The 17,917-nt window shown below is 46.2% G+C and overlaps 1 non-coding gene across 1 annotated transcript; it reads right to left on the reverse strand.

Moving 5' to 3' along the window:
• Positions 1–17,419: 17,419 nt before the first annotated feature.
• Positions 17,420–17,610, reverse strand: LOC138581558 (U2 spliceosomal RNA). The gene has a single exon (XR_011304624.1). It is a non-coding gene; the product is annotated as a U2 spliceosomal RNA (small nuclear RNA).
• Between the last annotated feature and the right edge of the window lie 307 nt (positions 17,611–17,917).

The raw sequence follows: 17,917 nt of genomic DNA on the forward strand, positions 1-17,917 counted from the left end.
ACCCAGGAAAAATGTTACGTTTGAGAGACATAAGTTCTTTAAAAGGGGTCAGGAGCCGCAAGAACCAGTTGAGAATTTCATAGCTGCGTTGAGAACTCTCAGTCATTCATGTGATTTTGGTAATCTTGCTGACTCATTAATAAGGGATCAATTAGTACGTTGTACTAATAGTGAAAGGATACAGGAGAGGTTGCTATCCAGAGATCTTCCACTAGAGGCGGCGGTAGAGTTGGCACGAAGTATGGAACAAACGACCAAATATATGTCAAATATGAAGGCGGACAAGTACGGGAGTGAAGTTGCTGCAGTTAGAAGTCCTACTCCAAGGAAACCAACATTTTTCAAGGAAATCAAATGTTTTAAATGTGGAAGCAATCGGCATATAGCCTCAAGTGTTTTCTGTCCGGCCAAGAATATTAACTGTTTAAAGTGTAAAAAGAGAGGTCATTTTGCAAGGGTTTGCAAGGAGTCAGGACAAGTCAACAGTGTGGAGATGAGCACTCCGGAACAAGAGGAGAGTCGTAGTGCACCACTTCAGGGAAGGCACGTTTTGGAAATTGCCGAATTATACCCTGAGGGGAGAGGTCCTACAGATGTTTTTTTGGTCCAGGGCAGAGTAGTAACAATGAAAGTTGACAGTTGTTCGCCGTGGACCCTCATATCGAGGAAGACGTATGAAGGATGTGTACAAGGGAAAGTGGAACAGCTCAGCGAACATGATATTGAGCCGTATGCTTATGGAAACATCAAGATCAAGGTTCTTGGAAAGTTTTGTGCGTCCATTAAATACAAAGGGCGCAGTTGCGATGCAGATGTGTATGTTACACATGAAGGTTCATCCTTGTTAGGGTGGGCAGAACAAAGGAAGTTGGGTATAAGAATCCAAGCTAATGCAGAGTGTCCTGTGACAGTGGCAGAAGTGAAGGATGTTTGGGAAAAAAAATATCCTAGGGTGTTTACAGAGGATTTGGGGGTATTGAAAGACTTTGAGCACAGTATTGTACTAAAGAAAGGTGCAGTACCCAAGGTGCACAAAGTTAGACCTATTCCACACAATTTGTATGATAAGGTGAAGCTAGAATTGCAAAAACTGCTGCAAGGTGGTATCATTGAAAGAGTGGAGAGCTCTGAGTGGCTTTCACCGGTGGTGGTAGCAGCAAAGTCCAATGGTGACATCAGGTTATGTGTGGACTTAAGGGACCTAAATAGAAACATTTTGGTTGATAAACACCCTCTTCCAAATATTGGGGAAAAACTGTCCACGCTTGAGGGTGCAACGGTGTTTTCTGTGGTAGATTTGTCACAAGCGTATCATCAGGTACCATTATTGAAGGAAAGTCAAATTTTAACGGCATTTGTGACTCCCTTGGGTACATTTAAATATTGCAGAATGCCTTTTGGGCTGGCGTCGGCAGCTGCTGTTTTCCAGAGAGTAATGGAAACTGTGTTAGAGGGTGTACAGAATGTAGTGGTTTTTCAGGATGACATTCTTGTCTATGCTGGCTCGGAGGATGAACATGATGTGATTTTTGCGAGAGTATTGGAGAGACTGGATGAAGCAGGGTTGACAGTAAAGAGGAGTAAATGTAAGATAAAAGTGAGGAGTGTGGAGTTCCTGGGACATGTAGTAGACAGTGGTGGTGTGAGACCTAGAAAAAGTTTGGTAGAGTCAATCAAGAATGCGCCTAGACCCGAGAATAAGGAGCAAGTGAGATCGTTCCTTGGTCTTGCTGAGTATTATCACAAATTCGTGGAGAACTTCGCAAGCTTATCTACGCCATTGAGGTTACTCCTGGGCAAAGGGACAAAATTTTTGTGGTGCAAAGAGTGTGAAAAGGCATTTAAAGATATTAAAGAGGCAATAGTGAATGCACCGTCAATTGGTAGGTTTGTAGTCCATGATAAGTGTGTGTTGGTTGTGGACGCTAGTGGTGTAGGATTGGGGGCAACCCTTTTACAGTTTAACAAGGATAATGTGGAGAGAGTGATTGCATTTGCCTCACGGCCACTGAGAGGGGCTGAAACGAAATATTCAGTTATTGAAAGAGAAACGCTGGCTATGTTCTGGGCGGTTCACCATTTTAAATTTTTCTTGTGGGGTAGAAAGTTTGTAGTGAGGTCTGACCACAAGCCTATGGTTCAGCTTTTTGAGAGTGCAAGATGGGCAATGGGCTCGCCCAGGATTAACAGATGGGGTTTGGGACTGCAATTGTTTAATTTTGAGGTGAGTTTCTTGCCCGGAAAGAAGAACGTCGTAGCGGACTATTTGTCTAGGTTGCCAGGGAAAGAAGAAAGAGAGATTGAGAAGGGTATGAAAGAGGAGATATTGGATGAGGCAGTTGTAGCTGAGGTTGAGCAGGCGGTTACGCGGGATGTATGGTTGCGAGAAGGGCAGAAAGATGAAAACTTGGAAATGGTGAGGACATGGACTATGGAAGGATGGCCAGAAAAAAAAAGGCTAGACAGAAACTTCCACATTTGGTGGGACATTAAAGATGAGTTGTATTGGATGGATGAAAAGTTGTGGAGGGGAAAACATTGTATACCACCAGAAGGTATTAGGAAGTTATTGATAGATTTGGCTCACCAAGGTCATCCGGGAGAGGGAGCTATGAAGAGGAAGTTGAGGCAAAGCTATTGGTGGCCAGGTTTGGACAAAATGGCAGAAATGAAAGTAAAACATTGTGCAATGTGTCAATCCTGTGATAAGAGTAAAGTGGTTCGTGAAACTCCCATGATCCCTAATACTGTTCCTAGTCAGCCTTGGGTGAAACTGGCTGTTGATATTATGGGCCCAATTGCAGGTTTGGGAGAGAGTGATAAGTATTTACTAGTATTGGTAGATTTCCATTCTAAATGGATAGAGTGGGAGTCAGTGAGAGATGTGACAGCAAATGAGTTAATCACATTTTTGGAAAATATCTTTATGAGAGAAGGTGTTCCGTCTGAACTGGTAACGGACAATGGTGTGCAATTTGTTTCAGTGAAAATGAAGAGTTTTCTATCTAGTTATGGTATAACACACACAAGAACTGCGTTATACCATCCCAGAGCTAATGGACTAGTTGAGAGAGTAAATAGGTACCTCAAGGCCGGTATTCAATTAGCTTTGAACAAGGGGCAACCATGGAGAGAGGTGTTAAAACATGTGACGTGGAGCTATGTAACCACTCCACACTCTATTACTGGGGTTGCACCTTTTGTTTCGCTCAAAGGGAGAGAACCAGGGACTAAGTTGTGTCCAGGTTGGCTTGGTTTGGCAAGGTCGGTTGTGATTGATAGAGAAGAGATTATGAAGTTAATAAGGGAAGGTCAAGGAAGGAACAAAGAACATTTTGATGACAGGAAGAAAGTAAAGGAGCGTGAATGGTATGTAGGTGAAGAGGTATACATTAAAAATCCTAGGGTTGTGGAAAAATGTACTGAAAGCAAATTTATAGGACCTAAAATTATTTCTGCTGTAAGGAATGGTGTTGTTATTCTAGAAAGAGGTGAAGTTTGGTCAAAGGGAAGACTAGCAAAAGCTAATGAGATAGATCAACCTGAGGATGAGGACGTAGATTGCCAGTGCAGAATGAATGAAGAACTCGGGGGTCAGAGTGGGATGTATGAAGAGTCAAAAGATAAAGTTGGTTATGATCTGGAGCCGATGTGTGAGGGAAGTGAGAGTGTTACTTCAAAAGGAAGAATGGTTAGGAAACCAAGTTGGATGAGAGAATATCTTGGTTGAACTATATCTTGTATTTGATATTCTTGGAATTTCCTTTAATCCATGTATTAGTATAATAGAATTTTAGCATTGTTCATATACATTTGTTTTCTAGTTGCATTGCAACTAAATATTTTAGATCTTGTTGTTTAAGATTTTTTTTATTGGGAATATTACTTAGGGGGTTTTTCACATATGGTTTTGTTATTATGTTACTTGTTTTAAGGGGGGGAGATATGTAGAGATGTTGGTTAATGCAGGGCTCGCGCTTGCCGTCGCTCGCTGTCCCGCATCACGTCTGCCTTAGATTCTATTGTGGGCGCGAGGCGAGACGCGAGTGACGGTTGGCGGAGCCATAGATTGATGTGTGCTCCCTGCGGGCCTGCTATGAAAATAAAGCTAAAGCTTTAACTGCTTAACTGCCTCGGCCCATTCTTTTCAAATGGCGACGAGGATGGGATGAGCAGGCCCGCGGGGGAATGATAAGGGTTACCGCCGATGTTCCGGTGCTAATAGCACTACCGCCACCAACCTCGGTGCTACAGAAATTGCATCATCAGCGCAATGGGAAGCATTGCAGTGGCCATTTTTAAAAACACAATCCATCCAATATCTCCACTTCCTGCAACCATCCAGACCTGGAAACGAGCCATAATGTCTCAGTAGAGGACCAAAGTGCCTGAAAATCGACTCAGAAAACCCAAGTTCAGTTAGGGAGAGTTGGTGGTCCTCACTGATGAGGTCACTGTTCACTGCGATTAACTATATAGCAGCGTAAAACCACTGGGCAGCCAGAAGGTGACAGCTGTGGCAAGTGTACCTTGTGAGGGAGAGGACTGCCGCAAGTGGTGGAATGACCTGAGGGTCAGGGTGCTTGGACTGCTGTCCCAACACCAGCAGAAGTCCCTGGTGACTGGAGGAGGCACCGTGGAACCACTGGTCCTCACCACCTGGCAGGAAAGGTGCAGCACCTTCCTGGATATGGAAGGAATAGAATAGAGGGAGCAAAGGTGCTGAGGTGGGTGCCATCAGCCAGGAGGCAGGAGGTGAGTTAACCCCCCCAGCACAAGTGCATGGACAAAAGACAGCCTAGCATAAGATGGCCCAGTGGACAGGGACACATGTCAGCAGACCCAGAATCTGGGCATGCCAACAGGGTAAAGTGATGGGGTGGCACATCAGCCACCCTCTACATCAGCCATGGGACAGGGACCCAAGGGCACCACTGAGCATAACAGCAGTAGGAAGGGGTGGCAAGTGACCGATCCAAGTGTCATGCACACCACTACACTAGTGCAACCAGTGCCAGCAGGATTATGGTGCCTGAATAACCACAACACTGTGCAGCAGTCATACCAGCATGTTGTGGGCCCAGTTTGCCTGCCCCATGTTGACATGGAAGTACATGCCCCCCTACACCCACATGGGCTTAGCCAGACAATCACTGTACACCACCGCGCAACACTGCTGAATGCGCCGCAGTGCCACATAGAGCCATGTCAGTGCCATAGAGTAAGCCACCACCCCCACCCCCACAAGGCGAGTGCCACCTAGAAAGGGGAGGTGGAGGCATGAAGGACCACAAACATCCATGCATACATCATCTGCCCCTCCATGGACACCTTGCCCTCCCCACACACAGACCAAAGACATACTGGCCATGAGTCACACACTCATAGCTGCAACCATCCTCACAATGAGGTGCCCACATGCAATCTCCCCTGACCAACCATGCCCATCTGCCCAAATGTCTGGGGTCCCATGCTGTATCATAGCAAATGTGTCTTGCATGCCAACACACGTGGAAGAACCATACCTTACACCATTTCCTATGTCCCCTACAGGCAATCATGTATCGCCAGAGGCATCAGAGGAGGACGAGGGCGCAGGCCCACCTTGGAGTGGCGCATCCAGGCCCTCAATGTCCACCACCACCACCCTGCAAAGGCACAGACAGGCTACGATGAGGCAGATATCCTGCTTTGAGACACTGCAACCCAGCAGGGCCAAGCCCACATCGACTCCACAGCCCACCAGAACCACTGCAAGGCCCACTGCACCCACTCATGCAGCTGGAGGGTCTGACATTGAGACCACACCGATGGGCAGGGTAACTGTGGAAACACAGGGGGACACCAGCCCAGTGTCACTGCCAATAGAAGGGCCACAAACCCCAGGGAGGCCTTGCTGCCGCCAGCATGCACAAACCCCTGAGACACCGCCACCAGTGTGCACAAACCCCTGAATGCCTTTGCCACCGCCTGCATGCTCACACGCCTCAGATGCATATTGACACGCCTTCCCATGGCTCCCCTGACAGCAGCCTAGAGCCACAGCATAGTCCCCCTCCCATAAGGCACACATCGCCAAGCAGCACTGTTCTGCAGAGGCTTGAGGAGATGGAGGCAATAGGGCACACACACTCGCAACACCAGCAGGCCATCCATGACTGCTTTCAAGGGGCTGCCCAGAAGATTGTGCGGGCCATGATGTGGAACCGGGCAGAGGCAGCTGCCAGTACGGCCACCCTGACAGTATAGCGGCAGAGGCTCAGGGAGATGAACCAAAGGGGTCTTGACACTTGCAGAGGCCATCCACCAGAACACAGAGGTCATACTCCAACATATCCAGGGCCTAGGCTCCATACCTTCCAATTCAACAACTCCCACAGAGGAGTCTCAGCAGAGCACACCAAGGCGCCAGTCCCTGGTTTGGGTATCCAGAGGTATCCAGAGTCATCTGCATTGGGGTGGCACAGCCACTAGTCACATTGTAAAATGTGGGGGTGGCCTTACACTATATCAGGGCAATGGACATATTGTACATACATATGGGCCTTCATTTCGCGGAATGTGTCTATTCTATTTCTGAGCATGCTGTGTCACTCGTATCATGCATTGTTTCTGCACAGGTACTGACAGTATAGGGGCAGAGGTTCAGGGAGATGAACTGAAGGGGTCTTGACACTTGCAGAGGCCATCCACCAGAGCACAGAGGTCACCCTCCAACATATCCAGGGGCTAGGCTCCATACCTTCCAATTCAACAACTCCCACAGAGGAGTCTCAGCAGAGCACACCAAGGTGCCAGTCCCAGCGCCATTTGCACTCAAGATCACTGAGGGCTGGCAGGTGGGGAAAGAGGCCACAGTTATAATCAACACTGAGATACTTATTGCCCTGAGTGGCCATACTCGGGAGTTGGTGGTGAGAGGAGGGAGGGGGATATTGTGCTGGGGAGTTGGTGGTGGAAGGAGGGAGGGGGGATAGTGTTATGGGGAGTTGATGCTGGGAGGAGGGTGGGGGGATAGTGTGCTGAGGAATTGGTGTTGGGAGGAGGGAGGGGATATAGTGTGCTGGGAGTTGGTGGTGGGGGAGGGGGAATATTGGAGCACTTCATATCATTAAAACTGTTAAACTTCATCAATGTGAGGACATTCTTGATTGTGTCATTGTCATGTGTATTGATAGAGGGGAGTGTCACACAGTCGTGCATGACTTGTGCCATGTGCAAGTGTCCAAAGAAATTGTCTATTAGTCCATGGTGAGCCAATCTCCCATACGTTACGTCATCTCTGGCAATGTGTGCATTTGCCTCTGCCACAGGTACTGCACCCCCAATCGTCTGGGGTTGGCATGCCCATGTCAGTGGGTAGCAGAACATTTCTCCTCAGGCAGATACTGTGCAGCATGGCACACACAAGCACAATTTTACCCACTTTCTCTGGGGAATACATTAGGGCTCCACCTGTATGGTTGAGGCAGCGGAAAGATGCCTTCAGGAGGCCGAAGGTACACTAAATGCACACATGAATCCTACTGTGATTGTGGTTGCAGGCAATATTGTGGGATGTTTTTACCCATGCATCCAAGCCCTACCATAAAACTGTGCGTTACTGGCATTGAAAACATCATGATGGCCAGAACTCCCCAGAGAGTGCACAGGGAAAACATGAAGAATAGGCTGCCACCCATTTTTGCCTATGTTGTGAGCACAGGAGGGCACTGCCTAAAACCACCATTGGGCTACACACACAGTATCCTGAAACCATTGGGAATGGCAATGCTGATTTTCAAAAGCAACCCAGAACTGTGGGGAATTAATTTTCTTAATGTCAAAAATTGATGCAATACCGGTGCTCACCACTATCAGAAAGCCAGCGTTTTAAAACCACCAGACTTTTGTGTAAAACTGAACAGATGAACCCAAACCAGGCCAAGGAAAGACTTGCTAAGAGGTGGATACAATGTAAAACTATATTCTGAAATGACTTGAAGGAAGTAATTATTTAATGTATATATAAAAAATAGCTGCATGTAAGTTGGATTTGAATGTAGAAAACTGGGAACTAAAGTGACATTTAGCTGAATTCTGCCTGACAACTACCCCCTACAGGAGAAACCGGCTCAGCCACTCTTCCCAGTCCTAGCTGCATCCTGCTGCCCCAGCCAAAAGGAGATGACACCTCTCTGATTGGGTTAGGGGAGGGGCACCTTGGGACTGCAGGAAGTTGAACAAAGCCCTGTCCTGCACTCAGGCAAATGTTATATTGGGGGGGTCGTAAAATGGCTTCCTCTTGGGAGAAACTGGGAGGGGCAGTGCCTCTGGGAGCCACCTGAGCTGGAGGCGGGGACAGACAGAAGCTTCCCCATGTGCTTTGGAACTTAAACCACGCCTATCTGGGCCAGGGCATAATTTTAAAAAGATGGATAATTCATAGTACGGACCTGTCAAAATTATATAATTAATACCATTATTCTTGTGATTTTTCTGTGCACGTTTTAAGAGGTGTATGGACCCTGTGGTGTATTCTGAGGGTTGCTAGCAGAAAATAGGGTCTTACTCCAAATGTCTGCATGTTAAAAATCTGACACTTTATCATCTGAAACCCATATCCCTGGTGCACGTTTGTGTAAAATCTGGAGAGGTTTAGAGGTTGTTATCTGGATGAAAAGGGGAGCATTCTGTCATCAGTGGACACGACATCGTACAAAGATAGGGATCGGATGGTTTGGTGCTACAGAAAATATGTTAACTGGACCTATAATATGAGAAAAATGGTACATATATAAATATGTATTTGGATCAGAAATAGATTTGTGTGCAATTTGACAAGGGGAGGTTCCTCTGACCATAAAACCTACAGCATCACTGTGACACTCCATTCTTTCCCCCAATCAAGGGAGAGAGGAGGAACTGGCCAATGATAAGTGAGAGTGGCAGGCTTAGCTTGGTCCAGGCACACACCCATTTTGAAAACACATAAAAGGAACATTGAAACCCAGGTAGAGAGATTCAATTTCCACTTTCTTGCGGGACGCTTTGCTGGGATACTTCAGACTTCACATCCAGAGATCCAGACTTCAAATCCATCAATCTCCAGAACCTGTAGCAGAAATTAACTCCATAATTTGTAGCAGAGAGGCCTGAATCCACCAGCTGAATCCTCTTCCGCGGGCCTCAAAACCAACCAAACTATTCAACAGCCGGGTGAGCTGTTTGAATTTTTTGCCAAGAATTTTTGCAAGAACCTGTAGCAGTATCCAGAAAGCAGTGCTGTATCCAGAACCAGAGAGAACCACAAACCAGACCGTTGTGAGCAGAACCGGTGCTTGACAGACCCAGAGAGCAGAGCTGACCCAGATAGCCGGGACTTCAGAACCACCCGCTGGAAGTCCCGTCCAACCTGACCAGACCTTGACGGCTTATTTCAAAAATATAGTGTGAGTACTCACTGTGCCAAAACCAATCTCTTAGTTTAAAATAATCTAATCCAAACTATTTTAGCCTATTAGAACTGCCTCCTAGAATCGTGTCATTCTGTCATTTTTAAAGCTGAAAACTGTCACCTGTCATTTTGAACTTTTAAATTTCAAATCCGAAAAACTACCTTCACAAAATCGTCCGTATCTCCGGAACCGTTTGTGAAATTTAACTTTTATCTTAAAGCTAAGATTCTAAGCTTTCCAACGAGCCTGGAACCGACTTCCTACTCCTTATAGTGCCTCCGCAATCATGCTCGACGCACGCGATTAAATTTGCCGTGATTTGACATTTTGCACAATTTCACCCACGTGTAAAAATCAGCAGCTCCTTGCTTTCCTTTGCTAAAATTCGTTTTAACCTGCTAGTTACTCAGAGAGCATTGCTAAAGTGAGCCTGAACTAATATAAATTTTAGCGTAATTTCACTTCATTGCCACCACATTCAAAGCATTTTGGGCCTGTGTTTTTAAATCATACCTGTTTTTCTCTAAGCTTGCTAGGGGGGAACTGCATTTCGTATTGCATTTTGTTGGGATTCTTGAAGACTTTGTGCTCCCCTTCCATTTCTTACATTGCAAAGGGGGGGGTGAATTGCCAGAGAAAAAGTAATTATATTATCTTTTGCTAAAACATATCAAGTTATTTCTGTGCTGCATTTTATTCATCATTGCATTGTCCTTGAAGCCATAAAAGCATTCTCAGCTACTTCATCCTCTCTATATCACTTCTAAGCCATCAAAAAGAGTGTACCACTGTAACATTATCCATTGTTGATCACTATCATCCTCACAAGTGTGCTATCAAATATTAATTTACTATAGAAGAGTGATATATATGTATATTGTTTAATTTTTCAAATAAACCTTTTAAATTTGCAAAATAAATCTACTTCTTGGCTCAGTGGGGTCAGGGGGATTCTGAGAGAGGGGTGTTATACAAGGGTTCATCATCCAGATTATAACTTGCCATAAAAATACATAAATAAGGGCTTCCCTTGGGCATCCCAGACAAGGCACTGACTTAGGGGGATTGCTTGATCGGAGTCACTTACAATATCCAGCGGCGTGTGTGGCTCATGCACAGGGGCTATTAGCCAGGGCAGCTGTGGGTATCCAGAGTCACCTGCATTGTAAAATGTGGGGGTGGCCTTACACTATATCAGGGCAATGGACATATTGTACATACATATGGGCCTTCATTTCGCGGCATGTGTCTATTCTATGTCTGAGCATGCTGTGTCACTCGTATCATGCATTGTTTCTGCTTCATATGCATCCTGTTCCCTTGCGGCATATGTTATGTATGGTGTCTGTCAGTGACATGTGCATCTGACATGGTGACTGTCAGTTGCCAGTGTATGTCACCCATGCATGTGGCATGCTGGGTTTCCCATGGTCCCTTCCTAAGATTCTGGGGCCACCAGGTTGCCATTATGTGCTGGGCGCACATGGGTGCATGGCTGTGGTACTGGTTGTGTGATGCAATGTGACCATTTGTCAGCATTGTTTTGGTTTGTGCATGTCGCATTGTGGTACCTGTAGTCATGTTTGTTTTCAAAGTTGCTATTCTATGTGTACATCAGCTTCTCCATCCAGGTAAGTCTGAAATGTGCATTATCTCTGGGATGTACTGTGACGTTTGTGCTGGAGGTGGTAAGGTGCGACCTTTGCATTTGCTTGCCATGCTTTGTGTAGTATTTAACATCCCTCCTTTAGTCAGGTGCTTTGCACCACATGCGTGCAGACAGTTTTACTCATCCACTATCCACATCCGTTGTCTTCTGTACCTCTCCATGTATCCTGGCAGTGTGCTGTTCCATAGGACCATGGAATCGTGGGTGGAACCAGGGTAGCGGGCAAATCAGTGGGTGATGTTCAGGTTGGGGTCGCAGGTCACCTGCACATTCAGGGAGTGGTAGTGCTTGTGGTTATGGTACACTGCTTCATGGGCCTGTGGGGCCACCAAAGCCACACAGGTACAGTCCATGGCAGTTATCATATTTTGCATTTGCGCAACAGCATAGAACTGTGCCTTCGTGGCATTGACCTGGGCTGGGGTGGTAGGCAGTGAGATGTGGCATTGCACTTGCTGCAGGAGGGCTTCATAGAATGCAGGCCCTGCCATGCCATGCATCATGACCACAGAGTGCTGGAAGCTGCCAGCTCCAAGGAATTTTAGGAGAGACACTAGTTTCAGCAGTGGAGGCACAGCTGTCCGGATGTTGATCATGCTCCCTATGTTGTCCTGTTTTGTGGTGAGCTGCTCAGTTACAGTCTCCCTGTTGAGGCAGTACAGGGTGGCCAACTGACTGGCAGTAACGGTCCATGATGAGGGCCTGAACCTTGGGATCGGTGCATGTCTTTCATGGCCTCTCCTCCTCTTCCTCCATCCTCCTGTACTCCCTGTGCCCTGGCCTGGTTATCCTGCCTCTCTGCTTCCAAAAGCAGCATGAGCAGTTACCTGTACCAGCTCACAGTGGCTAGTGGCAGCATGTTGTTGGACACAGATGGAAGCTAGAGGTGAATTCGCTGTGTTTTTCGGCGGTAATAGCACCGATTTTCGGACTTATAATGCGGCTGTGATTGTGCTGTGTGTTGCCGGGTAATTTTACAGTCGGTGGAATTTGAGCTGGCTCGTGCTCCGGCAGAGCGTTATTGGTGGTGCTAATTCCAGTACTGCCACTTTTAAGGTTTTCTGCCGGAGTCCTGATGAGGCCCCTATTTCAGCCTCATTACGAGTTTGCCGGTCTGGAAATAAGGGTGCTGGCAGCAACGTACCAGCACCCTTTCCGGAGCAGCAAACTCAGTCTGCCGGGAGGGGCCACGGAACTCCCAGCAGGCCTAACCTGCCAGGAATTCAGGCCCCTATCGGCAGACTTCTCACTGAAGCACCGGCACTGTTACTAATGGTGCCTTTGCTTCAGTGTCCTGTGCAGTTTTATGGGGCTCCAAAGCAATGGAGAGTAACAGTTCCGCTGCAACCTGTGATATCCCTGTGGCACTAGGGTCCTGTCGGCATATCAGGCGGCGTAGATAGTGTTACAGGGTCAGCGGCAACCCGCCAGTCTCAGCAGGTGGTTTCCACCTCCTGCCTATAGTGTTGTTGCATGTTGGTCAGGGGCTGAGTATGTCACTTTTATTTGGAGGGGTATGTCTGTGATGTTGACAATCTGGGAGGAGGGTATTTTTTGTAAAAGCTCTGCGCAAGTGGCTGTTTTGCATTTGTGTGGAGTCACATGGAAAGAGACGATCTTCTACTTTAGCTGCTGAACTCCATTGAGGGTTTGATCTGCTTCCGGGTTTAGTCTTCTACACTCAGTAAGTAATGATCGCTTCCCATCTCACAATAGGCTGTTTGGGACTTCCTATCATTGCTCCACCATTCACTAGACACTGCCTAATACAATCTGAGGGAAAAGGCAGGAGGTTGAGTGCTCTTGAACTCTTTCAACGGAGGTGGAGTACTGGGGCCCAAGCGGCCAGTGTCAAAAGGCCATTTTCTCAAACTCAATGAACTAGACATATAAGCTCCATCATTTTGCCATGGGACAAAATAAATGTACAGTGAGAAGGTAGCACGTGGAAATTTAACATACATGAGATATTGAAAGATTCCAAATATGGGCTCTTGTCTTTAAAAGAACATACTTTACTTCAGAGAGTATATAAGCACAGTACATGCTGAAACAGTCAGAAGTGCTGCAACTTTTATGATTACCATCAGACCACATATCTGTCAGAGGGAAGGTGGATTTGGAATATAGCGAATCTAGGTGCAAGGTCCTGTTAGGTGTTATTGTTCTTGGGAGAAGCATCGTATGTACAATGCAATTTCTTTACGGATTTCCTTATGGTATTATTTCGCCAGACAAAGGAACAAACAAGTAAATTGATATAGCTCTCAGAATTAAACCATCTGATAGAAAGTTACCTGTGCTGACATACAGTGAATCAAGTATGTAGCCCTTTCACTTTATATATTTGACTTTCCTTCAGAATTCATTCTACCACGGTTGGCTTTATGGTCCCAAACAATTCAGAAAACACAGTCAGTGCACTTCACAAATATGTTTCCCCTCGCACAAATGGGATGGCAGGGTGACATTCTCATTCCTTTTTGGTGGGGGAGGGGGGGCAAAACTGCAATTTGGTGGGCGCTCAAGTGAATGTACTCACATATAAAAGTATATGATATATCTTTTTTAGGGCGACCTTTTCCAGGTGAGGAATAACCACGCATTCAACTCGTTCTGGAACAGGCACAGGGTGATGATGTACGACGCAGAGGGGAGTTTCTGAAACTTGTGTTCATTGTTTTGAACTAGGGACTACAGCAGTGTAACCTGCCGTTGTCCTCGCAGTATGTCTATCCATTTGACATGTTCAAAAATGCACGTATCTGTTTTTAGCACATTTAAACATGGCGGCCATTTAAGAGCCCGTCATGGTGAAATGAGCTCCGCGTGAGTGCTGGGAGACCATAAAAAGTGTGCCAACTTGCACTAATGTATTGAAGCAGACTGTGCGTGCATCATCTACACTGGGGCACGATACAGAGAAACAGGCAACTACGGTTGTGAATAGGTGTAACTAGAATAGATGTCAAATGTGAGCATTTAAACAAGCGTGTGCTTGTTATTCTTTATTAATCAGCCCTACTTTCTTTAATTTCGATAAGTGAATCTATTATAAATTAAGGTAATGTTTCATCAAAGAATAGGCTTTCTAAAAAAAAAAAATCTTCATCTAAAATGGTGCTAACCTTTCATACCTCATGTGTGAATCTTGTCTACCTTGTCAAGTAGTCGGAAATAAATGTCAGATTCTTAGTTGCGCAGTGCGGCCAGTGAGATGCTCAAATCTGTGCACTCACTTTGCAGGGTGAGCGACACTTGCAACAAGAGCTGCTTGACTGCAAATCAAAACGTGCTTAAAACAAATCAACTAGAACGAGAGACCAGCAGAATGAACTTGCAGAGCGCCCAAAGAAAACAGCGAGGTGGGCCAGGGGCAGTCCATCAATGGTGCCTCCCGTCGTTTAGAAGGAAAGGCGTCCATGTTAAAGCAACCTTTTAAAAGGTGATGTTTTTCAAGCGGGCATTGTTAGATGCTTCAGTTACAAGATTAAGAGGTGAGAAAGCATTTCTAGAAAGAACCAGACTCCTTAATCTCCGGGTTCGGATCCCATTTCAGAAAGAACCCACTAGACCGAAAAACTCACAACGCATCCACAATCTGTTTCCAAGCACGCAAGCGCCGGGCAGAATTCAGAAGGAAAAACCTACCAAAGATGTCAAGTGTCTGAAGACAAAGAGGATCAAAAGCAAAGGAGCACCAGCGTTGGGATCCCGTTGTGGATTCAGGGGAATGCTTTGAACATTCATTCAATGTGCACCCCTCACTGTAGAGAGACTGGGGCAACTTAACATTTGGTGGCTGTTAGAAATGGTTAATTAATCATTGCATATTAACAATTCGAATTAAGCAACAAAATGTTCACTTATGGAAGGTTGTCTTCATTTCAAAGAAATATGAATACACAATACGCCCTTCTTCGTCAAGTGCCTCATTTGTATTAATTGCATGTAACATTAACACACATATTCTCATATCTTACACTGTGGAAGTGATTGTGGCCATCTCGATAAAGGACTCCTATCTTAAGACCATGTTATCCATATTTCTTATGCGGTTTTCTCTCTGGAATTCCTCTCCAAAATGATCAGTTCCAGTGAGGAAAAAGTGAGATATGTTTAGTTTGCAGGCAGAGAAGAGCACTCAATCAGGTGGCTGAAATGAGTGTGTGAACTTCTCCTGAGCTGCAATCTTGATTGTGGAAGGCAACCGGGAGCCCCCTTGTTGCCTCTCCATGCCCCTACCCTACATGTACCCTCTAAAGACATAACACACACTTCCCCCACACCTCTTCTCTAACCACTTACCTGCTGGACCACAGCTTTCTGCTCCGGTCACAGCGCTCTGTCCCATCCTTGGCTGCCATGGAAATAGAAAAGGAACTCTGTCCCTTTTCTATTTACTACGGTGGAGGCCATCTTGTTTTATTTAAGTAAAGAATGGGCTCAAGCAATATGCGCCTAGCCCATCTCTATTAAAACAAGTACAACTATCCACACCCTAGAAGGAGCTCCTGTGTGTGAATAGCTATCACCCCCTTGGCAGGGGGCATATAGGGCCTGTAATTGGCCGCCAGCCTATATGAACTGTGGTAGGCCCAAGTGAACCACACAAATTGACATATTTTATGATGAACCCTTAAGCAAAAATTGAGTGAAAGGTAGATCATGAATTGATGGAGATGACAACTGATTGATTTCAATCATCTTTTTTAAAAATAATTATAAGCTTTTGAACGTGTTTAATATAACGTGAAAAAGTCGTATAGGTTTGCTGATGCATGAAATCTATTGTTGCTGTTTTTTTACTTCAAAAGCAGAAATTGTCATGATCTCTGCTTCCAAAAGATCAGGACTTGCCCGACTCCCTTGGAAGCAGACCCATAACCCCGGTTCCGAGTGCCAGCCAGTCCCAATTGGGACCTTTTGGACCCTGTCCTGGCGCCAGTGGCACCAGGCTCATAAAGATGCCCAGTCCCAGCGCTGGAAGCGCCGGGCTCATAATGCTTGGGTGGACTTACCTGCAGCAGACCATGCTGCTTACTTACCTGCCAGTTGAACCCCTGATCCTCTTCTGTTTGGGACTACTTTTCCTGTTGGGTGGGGCAGGAGCCACTCCCTAGGTTCAGAACACTGGAACTCTTCTGGAAAGCAGGAACTTTTTTATTACCTAGGTGTGGCTGTGGAAGGAGACACCTAAGCACTACAGGAGGCTATTTAAACCACACCCGATGGATGAATCTTGCTTTGCGTTATTCTGCATTCTCTGCAGCAGGACGCTCATCGTGTCTTCTGCTTCTGATCCTGGGCCTAAGGGAACAAAGGCTTACCATCCTGGAATCCAGTCTTCAGCAGCACCTGTAAAGACAAAGAAAGAACAGGTTAGCACTACGGTCTTCAGTGGCAGCGCATCTCTTACCTGGTCCATCGGCTGTCACCAACGCCTCGCGCTGCATTCCGGCATCTGAAAGACAAAGGCTTACCTACTCTTCGCATGCTCCGGAGGTCTTCGCACTGCATTCCGGCATCTGAAAGACAAAAGCTTACCAGCTCTTCGCACGCTCCGGAGGCCTTCGGCGCTGCATCCCGCATCTGAAAGACAAAAGAAGATGCGTTTAAAGACATTGGGCAACTTTATTACTCACGTGCCATTACTCCTTCCCACGCCGAATCCAGTGGGTATTCCAGCACCCTTCAGCTTCTCTCAAAAGCTCTGAACTTGTACCTGCAAGATAAAAGGGACAGTTAGTGCGCATCGTGAAGCAGGCTACAAGCGCTTACTTACGTGCTTCCAGGCGCTTCTATTCCTCACGCGGGTTCGATCCTCAACTCTCATCAGCCCGCCATCCGCCGTCGCCGGAACCCTGCAAAACAAGAGATATCATTACAAAAGACTTTTAAGACATTTGAAGTGCCCAGAATTTACCGTTCGTGCAGTTAACGACGGACAGCAGTCCTCTGAGGTCAAGAGGCCTGCACCCTTATCCAGTGAAGAAACTGGTTACGGCACCCTGCCCCGAGGCAGATGGAGAGCTCGGCGTTCACTTACCTAAGGTGAGGGTGTTAACCTTTGGGGTTCTACAGGAGAAGAGAAAGGGAAGAGGAGAGAGGCACCCAATAACCCCAGTTCATTAATCCCATATTTTCTATCTGCAGACATCTTACTCTTCGAGTCAGACATACAGTGCACAGAGGTCCAGCCCAAAGAGCCAACCGTGTGTTACACATCACCTTTGAAGATACGGCATTCACCCAGTCAAGACCGGCGCCTCTGCGGGAATCAGGTGAGCGTTACAGAAATGGTGCCTTCTTTTTTTTGTGCACCAGTCCTGGAGGTACTGCAATACCAGGTTGATGCGTGGAGTGGACAGGGCAAGCCCCCATTCCATCTCCCTGTGCCAAAAATCAGTTTAATATATGGTCCCCAGATAGAGGAGGTATCAGATATTAAACTGATAAGAACAGATACTACACTTGATCTTAGCCAAAAGGCAGAGAAGCGATTATGCCTTCCTCTTTATTTCATCTTCCTCAGGTATTTTACCCAAAGTAGATAAGGAGAACGTAGAGCAGGGGTCTGCTACTTTTGACTTTCCAGATATGTTGGACTAAATCTACCATCAGCCCCAGGTTCTATCTGATTATTTAGAAAACGTTTTCCGAGAATGCATTTTTAATGAAACTTTTATAACGAAACATAAATTGAATTGGTATTTTTTTTATTTGGGCCACCCAAAATCCCTGTTCCCCATGCGTTTAACCCCACCCTAACCCCCTGCACACCTGTTTTAACCCCTTATCCCACAAGTCA

The sequence above is a fragment of the Ambystoma mexicanum genome, chromosome 3p, assembly GCF_040938575.1.
Source record: "Ambystoma mexicanum isolate Mex_15411 chromosome 3p, UKY_AmexF1_1, whole genome shotgun sequence".
Taxonomy (NCBI): Eukaryota; Metazoa; Chordata; class Amphibia; order Caudata; family Ambystomatidae; genus Ambystoma; species Ambystoma mexicanum.